General features: G+C 45.3%; 1 pseudogene; it reads right to left on the bottom strand.

Annotated features, from left to right (window-relative positions):
- Nucleotides 1–3,159, bottom strand: part of LOC110306921 — a 21,758-nt pseudogene extending 18,599 nt beyond the window's left edge.
- Nucleotides 3,160–13,663: the final 10,504 nt, after the last annotated feature.

Raw genomic sequence — 13,663 nt, 5'->3', positions numbered from 1 at the left:
GTCTGCATGGCTCCCAATGACATCATCACAGAGGCTGACTGTCTGCATGGCTCCCAATGACATCATCACAGAGGCTGACTGTCTGCATGGCTCCCCCAGCATCAACCCCGGGCCCCTCCTGCAGTGGCAGGATGATTGTTTAGAGTGTGCCCTAGTTTGCTTATCCGTTGCTGTGGCACAACATTGACCAAAAAGCAAGTTGGGGTAGGAGGGGGTTTCCTCCCTCTTAGAGATTATAGTCCTTCAATGAGAGAAGTCAACGGTAGGAACCTGGAGAAAGAAACTGAGGCAGAGGCCTTCCTTAGAGGAACACTGTGGCTATGTGGCTAGGCCCTACCAGAGCAATCCTTAATCAAGAAAATCTAAAAAACAAAACAAAACAACAACAAAAAACAAAACAAACAAACAAAACAAGCTAGCCAGGCAATGGTGGCTCTAATCCCAGCACTCAGGAGGCAGAAGCAGGTGGATCTCTGAGTTTGAGGCCAGCCTGGTCTACAGAGTGAGTTCCAAGACACCCAGGGCTACACAGAGAAACCCTGTCTTGGAAAAACAGAGAGAGAGAGAAGGAGAGGGAGAGGGAGAGGGAGAGGGAGAGGGAGAGAGTTCACAGATAAGTGCATGGGCCAGGCATGTCGCTGTACCTTCATCAGGCAGGCAGTAGATCATTGTCTGTCACCTCAGCATGCCGTTCTGTTCCCCAGTGTCTGAGTCTCTCTTGTCCCTGTGCTCTACTTATAACCCAAATGAAAGTCTGAAGATGGAGGAGAAAGAGGAAACAGTTGCCTGCTGGTACTCTCCTGCCTGTCTTGGAGACAGTGGTGATGTCTGGAACGGGGCTGTACCATGTGGCTATGGGATCAAACCAACCTGGAAGGCACCCGTTATTTGCTGAAAAGAAGCCAACGGGGAAAGCAGAGTTTTCCTGCTACAACCAGCCCAGGGTTTCTCATTATGGAGGGGAAAAATATTCCTCACTTTCGCCACGTTTGCTGGGCTCTGTTATAGAAACAAATTCACCTCTTCTGCTCTCTCTCTACCTCCCTTCCTTCTTTTGGCCTCTGTCCCACTGTGCAAGTGTGGAAGTCAGAGGACACCCTCTGGTATTGGTCTTTACCTTCTACCTGATTTAAAACAGGGTTTCTTTATTGTCAGCCTGCTGTGTATACAGGGTAGATGGCTTGTGAGCTCCAAGGATTCCTGTCTCCATCTCCATCTCTCCTTAGAAGTGCTTAGGAGGACAGACTTATGCTACGATTCCCAGCTTTATATAGATTCTGGGTATTCAAACTTGGCTTCTCATGTGCATGAGTGGCTGAGCCATCTCCCTGGCCACATATCCATTTCTAAGGAAACAACTTTTATGTCAGTCAAAGTCCTAGCAGGAAACCAGTGACACATTGTAAGTGAGACGAGTCAAGATGATTTACAAAGAGCAGAGAAATGGGGAACAGAAATGGAAGACTGGGGGACAGCAGTGGCTAGAAACAGTTGGCTCTAGTTCTGATGGTCCAAGATAGGACAGCCACCCAGGAACTCATCGAGGAACAGCAACAAAGGCAGAGCCTGACAGGAGCAGGTCAAGACGAGCCCCCCAACAATCATGACCCCCCCAGAGGATGGGGGCTCCTCCAGTTTCTTTCTCCTCCAGCTTTCTGGTCTCCACCCAGGGCTTACCATTGGCCAAATGAAGTACAAGTCAGGGGACAAAAGAACCCTAGGTGACATAGGCCTTCCAGGTCGAGACCGTTGGGGAAGAGTGGAGTAGGAAGCCGGAGTGGTAAGCATGGTGGAAATGTGTGTTTGTTTGCATGTGTGTGTGTGTGTGTGTGTGTGTGTGTGTGTGATCCTGGGAAGAGGGGACCTCGGATCCCAAGTGCAGGGTTCTCCTGTTACCTCCCTGCAGCAGAATTGCCTACTGAAAACAAATTTGCTTTGTATCAGGCTGGTAGTCCTGGTGCCGGAAGTGTGTTTCTCGACTACACTCACTGATAAATGAGGAGTCTGTGAGTCACCAGGTGTCCCCTATCTGATTTGTTTGTGAGGAAGTTAGAGGTGAGATAGTGCATACGGTTGTAATAACTACTACTAACACATTTTCTGGAATAATGCTTACCTCATACTTATTACATGTCCTTTTTTATCCTTGTCTACTATTAATTGTCTCAAATTATACTTGGGACTGAAAGGAGTGTGAACAGTTGTGGGGCGCCTGGCATGGGGAGAGATGGGCTGGGAGAGATGACCTGAGTCCTGCCAGAGCTCCAGGGCTCTGGGTGGGTGGACTTGGGGGATTGCCACACGTCTGGCTGTGGGAAGCCATGGAACCCCAGTCCTCAGGGGTAGAGAGGGAGCAGTCCAGGGTCTCTGGGCCTCATGGAGGCCAGAGATGACAGATTCTCAGTCTCGGACATCCCAGACACTGATATGTGTCATAGAAGAGCTGAGAACAAAGTAAGGATGGGGGCAGCCTGGTCAGCCCTGGGGCTGAAGAGAGAAGGGGACACAGGGAGAAGGTGCTGAGTGGTTTCCCTGTGGGCCAGAGTCTTTGGTCTGGCCTGGTGGCTAGAAATGCTGAGAGGCCTCCCAGCTGGAGGTTAGACTTGGCTCTTTAGGGGAAGGCCTATTCCATTGTTCTAGCACAGAGGGTTTTGGTGAAAAGAGACGGTCCATGGTTTTAGAGCTTTATTGTAGAAAAGGAGAGGGAGAGAGAGAGAAAATAGAGAAGTAGAGGCCGGCCATGACCATGTGGAGAGAGGGGAGAAAGGAGGGGGAGAGAGGAGAGAAGGGAGGGGGAGAGAGGGAGCAAGAAGGCTAGAGAGAGAGAAGAGATGAGAGATAAGAGCTTAAGAGAGAGAGGAGGGGCCGAGCAGCCCCTTTTATAATGGGCTGGGCTTTGTAGTCAGAGGATTATGGGGTTAAGGACTCTTGGTGTCAAGTGCCTATGTCTGGGAACGTGGCTCACTGTTCCGTCCCTTGAAGAGTTTTCTACTGAGTCTCTCCAGAGTAAGCCTCGTTTGACCAGAACACAGACTGCCTTTCACAGTTCCACAAACAGTAAGTCCAGGCTAGGCTCAAACTCACTACATAGCTGAGGATGGTCATGAACTTCTGATTTGCCTGCTCCATCTCCTCGGTGCTGGTATTCCAGGTGTCCATCACTACACCTGGCAGTAAGTCTTGCTCTGGGTAACACATACCCAGGGTGAGCCTGCCTTCAATGAGATAGATGTCTGCTTTTCAGTTAAGTGAGTGTCTGTGGTGGGCAGGCCATGCCAGGTATGGCAGATTTGCTCCACAAATTCTTTAGGAATATGAGCCTTTGAGGGGCTTGGGGACCAGCTGCTCTTTGACCCTTTTCATGGGTTTTCTGCTGAGACTCTCACCAAGAGTTCCTTGGCTAAGCAGAGCACCAGCTTCTGTCTCCCCCATGACCTTGACTCTGGTATCATCACATAAGGAGCAGTGTGAACACCTCAGAGGACTGGCAATGTCTGCATGCTTGGACCTCATGGGTATTTCAGGCTTGGGATGAAGCCCCTTCCCTCAACCCCGCCATCTTGAGGATCATTATGGGATGGTGGGAAGATATGGCACCACCCAGTCTCCATGGAGAGAAAAAGATGGGGTCTGTATTAGTCTATTTACTGTCACCAATAACACTGTACTACAAACGGGATATGTTATAAAGAAATAAGGGTGGGACTGGAGATATAGCTAAGTTTGTAAAATGCTGGACTAGCCTGCACAACGCCCTGGGTGTGATCCCCAGCATCTCATAAAGCAGGCATGGTGACACATGCCTATAATCCCAGCATTTAGGAGATAGCGGCAGGAGGATTACAAATTCAAGGCCATCCTGGGCTATGCAGAGTTAGAGACCAGTATGGATTACATGAAACACTGACTCAAACAAACAAACAAACAAACAAACAAACAAGCAAACAAATACTTGGGGAAGGGACAGAGAGAGGAAAAAGGGAGAAGGAGGAAGGAAGGAAGGAAGGAAGGAAGGAAGGAAGGAAGGAAGGAAGGAAGGAAGGAAAAGATGTTTGAACTAGGTGTGCACCTGCTGTGCAGACTTCTCCTGAGGCAGTGGGTGGAGGATCATTTGAGACTATGAGACCAACTCAGGCAATATGGGTTTATTTTTGGCTGTGGTTCTGGTGACTCAAGGTTGAGGAGCCATATCTGGGATTGGTTTTTCTGGCACAGTCCCAAGATGATGCAATGTCACACAGCAAAACACCAAAATGTGTTTTTTAGGGTTTTTTGTTTTTTAAAAGGGCCAACAAGATGGCTCAGAGGATAAGGCTCAGGATTCCAAGCCTGAAATACTGACTTGAGTTCAGACCCCACGCCACACACAGTGGAAGAAGAGAACTGACTCACTAACACCCACAAGTTATCCTCTGACTGCCACATGTACACAATATCACATACACATATGTGTACACAAACATACACACACACACACAAAAACCCACATGAATAAATAATTATAATTAAAAAAAAACAGAAAGACCATTAGTTGTAGCAGGTATGTCGGCGCAGATCTGTCTCTAATCTCAGCCCTTAGGAATAGAAGCAGGATTAGGAATTCAAGATCATACTCCTCTATACTGTAAATTCCAAGCCAGTCTGAGTGACATAAGACCTTGTCTCAAACAACAGGAGCAGCAGCAGCAACAATGACAACAAAGCCAAGAGAGAAACAGAGAGACAGACGTACACATACAGGACTGTGTTGTCTTTGGGCATCCCTCCCTCTTCTTGTAAGCCACCAGGATTCAGTTATCCCCAAGATTGTGAATAAACTTATCATAATCACATCTTAGAGTGCTAGCTACATTCACCCTGTTAATGTCTCTTAGTGTAGATTAAATTTCAGCACGTGAACCATTGGAAGACACATTAAGAACCACATCTACACCACAGCAGGATCCCACGGGAAGGCGAGACTACAATGACAACCAGACTTAACCATTCTGTCCTCGGCAAGCTGCCAAGCGTTGAGGGGGGGGTGCCCACTAGACCCTGCTTCTCCTGGTCCTCTATCACTTGGGGCCAAAAGGGATCAGTACTCCCAACTGACTTATACTGTTCTCAGCAGTCAAGTAGGATGGCCGTTCTTCCTTCTGCCTCTGAAGGACTAACTCACTAGGTACATCTCTGCCCTTTGAATATGGGCCTTCTTTGCTCCATAGTCTCCAAGAGGAATAAAGGACATATTTCTCCTCTCTTTGTCCCTGCTATCTTTTCTTTCTTTTTGTAGCTTTTATGATGATGATGATGGTGGTGGTGGTGGTGGTGGTGGTGATGATGATGATGTTGATGATGTTGATGGTGATGTGTGCCTCATGCAGCCCATGCAGGCATAGAACTTTCTGTGAAGCTGAGACTGGCCTTGAATTCTTAACTATCTTGTCTATGCTTCTTAAGTGAAAGGTTACAGGTGACTTAATAGTTGTATCTTAAGAGGACCCTATGGACTCCAAAGAAGGGGTTCTAGTTGTGGGACCTATAGGACTTATCATGGGCTACAGAAGCCCAGGGTCTTTGGGCCCCCTTTCAAGCCACCCCAGTGCATAATGCTATGAAGAGAGAAGACAACTATAGTACCCAGACTGGGTGGTCCTGCTTTGAGCATTGTGAGGAATCCTGAGGCCTTACCTACAGTTGGGTTTGACTCAGGATACAGATAACTCAAAAGCTAAAAAAATTACTTGGGAGTGGAATTTGAGGTCAGAGGTCAAGGCAGCCCAGAGTTTCCCTTAAGCCTTAGAAGTTCCAGCTCAATTGTGGACACTAGCACTTGTTCCAGCACCTTGCGTTTCCATGTTCTACCCTCTGGGTTTCCATCACACATTTCTTGGCTTTTGGGTAGAGCTGAGTAACAACTCATTAGATACAGAGAGCCAGTAGAAAATTGAGAACAGATCGACTTAGTCCTGGAGCAGAGGACAAAGGACTCTGCAGACTTGACTAGGATAGTGTACTTTAAGAGCAGAGATAGCGAATCACGGCCATGTTCTTCGACATTCCCAGGTCTGGCCTGCCTGCCCTCGTGGAGACTCCTTACATGGTCCCACACTGAGAACATGCCTCTGAATGTCTGTCCTGCTGGAGGTGATCTGTCCTGTGAGTGCCCGTCTCGCCAGCAAGAACGACGCCACAATAGGATCCTTCTGCACACGTTTATTGGGAGAGCATTGATTGCATAGGTGAAAGACCCTGAGCCCAGAAATGGTGCTGCTTATATAGGCCTAGGAGTGACGTGTCCATACCTGATTGGTTATGCTACCAGTACCTCATTAATATGCGTAGGGCCAGGCAGTGACTCGGCAAAAGCCTCTTATGCACATGCGCACATTGGTTGCCCATAATCATGGGCAGTGGCCAGTGGTAGCCAGCGCCACTCTGCAACGGCACATGTGGCTTCCCACACTGTCCTGCTGTTCAGATAGATCCTCATGGCCCCTGTGGCTAGTGAGGACCCTCTTCTTCCCAGGTAGCCTTCTTCCTCTGCTGCTTAGGCAGGGAGTCCCTGAGCCAGGTCCCATCTAGATCTCAAGGAGGCAGAAGCAGGAATTGGGAAGACAGAGAGATCTGGGGGAATGAGTCTGCAAGTGACCTTTGGTCCTCAGGTTAGGGGAGGGTTCCTGAAGTGTCACTACCTACTTGTGGCCTGCAGTTTTGTCACCTGCTTTGCACAGGTCAGCTTCTAATACTGAGGTTGATTGAATCATTACGGAGTGGCCTAATTAACTCATAGTCCCTGCTTTCTTCTAAGTGTATGTAAATGCGTGCCAAGAAGCAAACCATCCATGGCTAGCCCGAGGGTCGGATGTTACTTTTATTCTTGACTCCCAAGCTGGAAATGAAAGGTTTATGTGGCCATTCCAGAAGCCCAGGTGTGTTGGAAGGATAGAGCTATTTCCTATTAAGTAATTAATTAAATTAATTGATTAATTTGGGAGGCAGGGTCTCATGTATCCAAGGTTAACTTCAAACCCCCTATGTGGTCAATGGTGCTCTTAAATTTCTGATTTTCTTCTCCTCGTCTCCTGAGTGCTCAGATTACAGGCATGGGCTGCCACTACTCCAACTCCTGTTTGCTGTTTCCCTTTTAAAGGCCTCTCTCTCTCTCTCTCTCTCTCTCTCCCTCTCCTTTAAAAATTCATCCTTGTAAAGTTGGAAGTGTAGGGTTGGAGAGTTCAGCAGTTAAGAGCATTGGCTGCTCTTCCAGAAGTCCAGAGTTCAATTCCCAGCAACCACATGGTGGCTCACAACCATCTGCAATGAGATCTGATTGATTCCCTCTTCTTGCATGTAGGTGTGCATGCAGATAGAGCACCCATATACATTAAATTAATCAATAAATCTAAAAAAAAAGTTGGAAGTATAGCTCAGTAGTAGAGAGCTTGCTTGGCATACACAAGACCTCAGTTCCCAATACCCATTTAAAAAAAAAATATATATATATATATTATATAACAGCTATAATATCTTATATGTAACTATCTATTAACTATACGTATATATACATGTACACATACATATGCAGAAAAGGGAGAAATACGAGCCTACATTTAAAGGTAAAACTGAAGCCTATAAGAAAGCCCAGGCTTGCACAAGAGCAGGGACCTGTACAGAGCATGTGCAATAGGCTCCCGGGACCATCATACTCACTTTTATAACAGTAATTCTGGAATTTGGAATCGCTGTTCAACAGAGGTCATAGGAAGCTATTATTTTGAATTGAACTCTTGGGTTAGTAGGGTCACTACAACCCAACAAAAATGGAGTTAGTTATGCTAAGCATCACACTATCATACTAAACCTTTAAGGAACAACCAGACAGACCCCAAAACAGAGCAACATTTACCGAGAACTGGAGATTCCAGTCGGAGTCAGCTAGTAAGGAAGTCGCCCCTGATTTAACCCTTACAAACGATCAGCCTGGAGTAGCCTGATGTTAACCTAGCAGCGCCTCTAGATTTATTTTTTTGCTTTCCTTGTTTCTATACTGTGAAACTGTAATGTTATTATTGCTCAGAGAGAGCTCTTTCTATTTACAGAATTCATGAATCATAAGTAAAAGCCAACTGCATCTCTAAGTTTGTTGTGACTTTGTCTTTTGACAAGAACTAAGCTGTAGAATCTGCTAGTTTAGTTCCTGGAAATATAAATTGTAACTACGTGTGAATTAAAGCAGACATTTAATTCCTTTAGCTAAGGAATCCCTGGAGACGTGGTTAACATCTAAGTCTTAGCCTGCTTTAACTAGCGGCAGTTCTGACAGGCACAGATGCTCACTTGTAAGGACACTGGTGGCTTTAGGGGTCAGCTGAGGTGGTTGGACTGTGTTCCTGCAGCATGTTCCCCTTTTGGAGAAGGGAAGAGAAACTAACATGTCATAAGCATCTGGACAGTTGGCATCATGAGAAACTCTACATTCATCATCTCTTTGATCCCTACTTAGAAAAAGACGGTAAAGAAACCAGGACTCAAAATCCAAGTAACCTGGGCTGCAGCCGCAGCTCAGCTGGTCGCATGCTTGCCCTGGGTTCGATTCCTAGCACTGCGTACACTGGGTACGGTGGGACACACCTGTAATCTCGAACTCAGGAAGTGGAGAATGGAGGGGTCAGAAGGTAAAGAGCATGATTTGTTACACAGTAAACTTAAGGACCTGTCAAACAAAACCAAAAAGAACTTACAGGTTGCAAAGCATGTTTTGCATTTGTGGTGAGAAGCCCCATCCACCGTTCACTGGCAGGTTGCTCTGCTTTTTAAACAAGCTCAGAGTCATCCCCTCTGACTGAAAGCAAGGAGGTGAGGCGGTCTCCACAGATCAGATTTACCCAGTCGGTCACATAAGATGGTGGATGGGTGCAAGGGAATCTGGCTTTCACTTCACTTCCAGAAAACGATCGCAGACTTTGGAAACACAGGATGGGCCAGGTTTGGTAGAGTGTACTGCCTGTGCGTGAATGGATGTGTGTGTGTGTTCATGTGTGTGTGTATACAAGTGTGTGTAAGTGTGTGTGTGTGTACATGTGTGTATATGTGACATTGTGTACATGTGCTAGTCAGAGGACTTAATTGCTGAGCCATCTCTCCACACACACACCCAAGAGGTATATTCTGTTGTTTTTATGTTTGTTTGTTTGTTTGTTTTTTGAAACAGGGTTTCTCTGTGTAGCTCTGGCTTTCCTGGAACTCACTCTGTAGACTAGACTGGCCTTGAACTCAGAAATCTGCCTGCTTCTGCCTCCAAAGTGCTGGGAGTAAAGGTGTGCGCCTTTAAGAGCTATATTCTTAAGCCTTAGATGTGTATAATCTTGGAGCTTTGAGAAATTCTATGACTGATCCCTGTCCCTCAGATGATGACAGTTGGTCTCAATGGAGCATGCATATCTCAATTTTTTAAAATATTCCATGTAATTCTTTTACCCTTTTTTGATTTTTACATTTATTTATGTGTATGCTCCTAATGCTGGCATATCATGGCATGTGTGTGGAAGTCAGAAAACAACTTGTGGGAGTCAGGTCTCTCCTGTTCAAGGGATCAAGCTCAGGTCATCAGACTTGGTGGCAAGTGTCCTGGGCCACCTAGCCTGCTCACTGGCTCTCTCCAGGCAATTCCAATGTGCAGCTCTACTGAGAACCACAGCCTTATTACCTACCAGGAGGGCTTATGACAACCCTGGTTGCCAAGTCCCACCCTCTGTGTTTACCACTGGAAGGTCTGGGCTGGAGTGGGGGAGGAGTGAGGGAGGTAAGAGGAAGGTGGAGGGGAGATGTTGGGGGAGTCTCTGCTTTTCTGATACTTCAGGTTTGCAGCTTAGGGTAGAGAACATGCCTAACTGGATCTAGTTCAGGAGAATTATAACTCTCTAGTAAATACTACCACTAGTATGCTGGCTAGTTTTACCTTAACTTGACACAAACTAGAGTTATTTGAAAGGAGGGAACCTCAACTGAGAAAAATGCCTCTACAAGATCCTGCATTTTCTTAGTGACTGATGGGGGAGGGCCCAGCCCACTGTGGGTGGGGCAATCCCTGGGCTGGTGGTTCAGGGTTCTGTAAGAAAGCAGGAGGATTATTAGATCATGAGGAGCAAGCCAGTAAGCAGCACTCCTCCATGGCCTCTGCATCAGCTCCTGCCTCCATGTTTGAATTCGTGCCCTGTTTGAATTCCTGTTCTGACTTCCTTCAGGATGAACAGTGATAGAGAAGTATGAGGCAAATAAGCCCTTTCCTCCCTAGCTCGCTTTAATTATGGTATTCATCGTGGCAACAGTAACCTTAACAAAGACAGACAGCCTCCAAGCAAATGTTATGTGTCAGGAATTTTGGTATAAAGCATTTACATACATGTCTTATATATTCTTATAGTAGTTATATTCTATACACGCTTTTAGAGATAACTTTTGTTTTTAACATTCTACAGTTTGTTTTGCATCTGACTTCTGAAAAACAGAGCCAATGGTTTTGTTTATGTGTGGGGTTTTTTTTCCATTTATTTTGTGGATTTAAAATATTTTTATTGCACTTATCTATTTAAAAAATATGTGAGTGGATGTGTTCGGGTGCAAGTGGCACAGTACAGGTATGGAAGTCAGAGGACAACTTATGGGAGTTGGTTAATGGGTCCGGGGATCAAACTCAGCTTGTCAGACTTGGCAGTAAGTACCTTTACCTACTGAGCCATCTCAGTGGGCGTGTGTGTGTGTGTGTGTGAGCATTTTTATCACAAGGAACACAGTAGTAGCTACTGCTTGTTGAACATCTCTTATGTACAAAAGTGCTCTACAAAGGTACTTTGTATTTACTTATTGCTTTTACTTGTATCCATTTAAAACAGGACAGTTCATTCTCCAGTGTTATGCAAGGACCCCATCTGATAGATGATGTGACAACTTAGAAGCTACTTTATAATGGGTGCAAAGCTGAGTGTGAATCTTTATGTGTCAGAGTCTAAGGTTGTTCTTATGTTTTATATTACCTCTTTTAAAAAAACAAACAAATAAACTTCCTTTTTGGGACAGAGTCTCTATCACTGTAGCCTAGGATAGCCTAGGATTTCCTAGGCAAAACTTGTGGGAATCATCCTGCCTCAGTCTCCAAAGTGGGAGGATTACAGACATGAACCACCACATCTGGTTTACACTGACTTCTTAGGTAACAGCATTGTCTTAAGGTGTTATCTGTGCCAAACCAATTGACTCTCCAAGGATTCCTAGCTCTTCCTTCAATTCCAATAGGCCACTGGAAATGGAACCCGGATGAGACACCCACCTGGTGTCTTGGGGCACATAGAGTGTGCTTAATAAATACTGTGAAAGTTTCTTTTTAGAGAGGAAGTGATAATTATTTCAGTCAAGCCCATTGGGATTGTATGAAACTAGGAAGTGACCTTATTGCCAAAGGCAAAGTGAAACAAAGTTCTCAAAATAAAACACAAAAACATATGCCTGTAATCCTAGCACTGGTAAGGTTGAGGCAAGCCGACTCTAAGTTTGAGGTCATCTTGGGCTACATAATAAGATTGTCCACCCCCCCATACCTAATTTTTTAGTAGTATAATTTGTATTTGTTCTTTGAGAATTTCATATGTACATATAATGTATTTTGATCATATCTACCCCCACCTCCAACTTCCCCTAGACCCCCCCTCCAACATGGGCCCCTCCCCATCTCATATCCTCTTCTTCTTTTAAAAAGACAAACAACCAACCCACTGAGTCCAATTAGTACACAGGGGCAGGGGGGGAACTACCCACCAGAGCATGGGTACCTACCCGTAGCCACACCCCTGAGGAACAATGGCTCTCCTCCTAGCACTGGTGCCAATGGCTCCTCAGCTAAGGGGAGCCACATAAACTCCCTCTCATCCACGCTGGGATTTTGACTGGCCTGATCTTCTGCTAGTCTGCTGTGGGTTCATGAGTGTGACAGTCCTGTCGTGTCAGAAGACATCCTCCCCACTTTCCTGCTCTTCCTCAATGTGTCCTGACCTAAAGACTGAAAGCTGACAGTCCCTCAGTCTCACACTTTAACCAGGAGTCACCATATTAACCCAGAGGCCCACTGAAAAAAATCGACTCCTCTGACCACAGTTGAGAGTAGTACAAATCTAGGTAGCTATTTAGAAAGAAATTTGACAACGTAACCATTTAACTAAACAATAGGAGGTTTCCCTAGACATGGAGGTTTTCCTTCAGACATGGGCTTTTGACAGGTTTTACAGTACGACACATGAGTTCCCTCCTGGGGAGTGAGCCTCAGAGCTGATCAGATAGCAGCTGGTTGGCCCCATAACCCTCATGCCTTTATTGTGCCAGTGGGCTGTAAGTGAAGGTGCCCAGAGAGAAGCTACCCTTAGACTCAGTCTTCTCCAAGGACAATCTACTGGTTAAAAATTGAATGATTGTGGAGAGGTTGCAACGTCACAGGCTCAGAGTCTAATTACAGTTACCATGGGTTATCTTTGACCTCTGAGCAGCCATTCCTTGCCTACCTTTGTGTCTGACCTAACATCACTAGACTAAAGCCTTTTAGGATGTAATTAACATAATAAAATCCAGTTTCCACCAATCAAAAAGCTAAGAGCATCACCAGCCAGCATTTGAGGCCTAGCACTGAGATTTTTCCATTTGGCTGTAACCACCTACTTAATTTTTCCACAAATTTATTTGAAAAAACCGCCATAAGACTTTGTTTTGGAGGTGGGGGTGGGGCTGGAGAGATGGCTCAGCATCTAAGAGAACTGACTGCTCTTCCAGAGGTCCTGAGTTCAATTCCCAGCAACCACATGGTGTCTCACAACCATTGGTAATGGGATCAGATGCCCTCTTCTGGTGTGTCTGAAGTCAGCAACAGTGTACTCATATATATACAAAATAAATTAATTAATTAAAAGAAAAGACTTTGTTCTGTTATTATAAAAACATCATGAAAGTTAGGGTAACATAAATCTGTGTTCCTAGGCCGTGGTCATTCACGTTTTGGCTTCCAAATAATCTCTTATCCTCTTGGAGGTGAGAGTTGTGTTTAGTGTGTGTTGATGGGAAACGTTTTCAAAAGACTATATATTTTTTTCTTCCTTCTGAATTTTTGAAACAGGCTTTCTCCACGTAACCCTGGCTGTCCTGAAACTCACTCTGTAGAGCAGGCTGGCCACAGACTCAGAGATCCGCATGCCTCTGCCTCCTGAGTGCTGGGAATAAAGGCTTCATCAGCCAGCAAAAAGACTAAATTTTTAAAAACTCAAAATCATTTTTCAACACTAGTATAAAAATTTAAATTTATTTATTATGATGATGTGTGTATTGTGTATGCCATGGTGCACATGTCATCAGTTCACTCCTTCCGCCTTGAGCAGCAGGGTAAAACTGAAGTTGCTAAGCTTTCCTGGCATGCATCTTTAACCACTGAGCAATTTTGTCAACCCTATCTTTTAAGTGGCAAAGAAATGTAGCTTGAATGGAGTAGCTCAGTGGTAAAGCTCTGGCTTAGCATTTGTCTCATGTTCTATTTCTAGAACTGTAAAAAAAAAAAAAAAAAAAAAAAAAAAAAAAAACCAAACAAAAAACCCAAAAACAACATCCACCCCCAAGCCAATGGCATGAAGTAGAACACTTTCTACTTACA

Source organism: Mus caroli, chromosome 2 (genome assembly GCF_900094665.2).
Source record: "Mus caroli chromosome 2, CAROLI_EIJ_v1.1, whole genome shotgun sequence".
NCBI lineage: Eukaryota > Metazoa > Chordata > Mammalia > Rodentia > Muridae > Mus > Mus caroli.
Note: the sequence above shows the minus strand (reverse complement) of the source record. Positions and strands in the feature narration are given on the sequence as shown.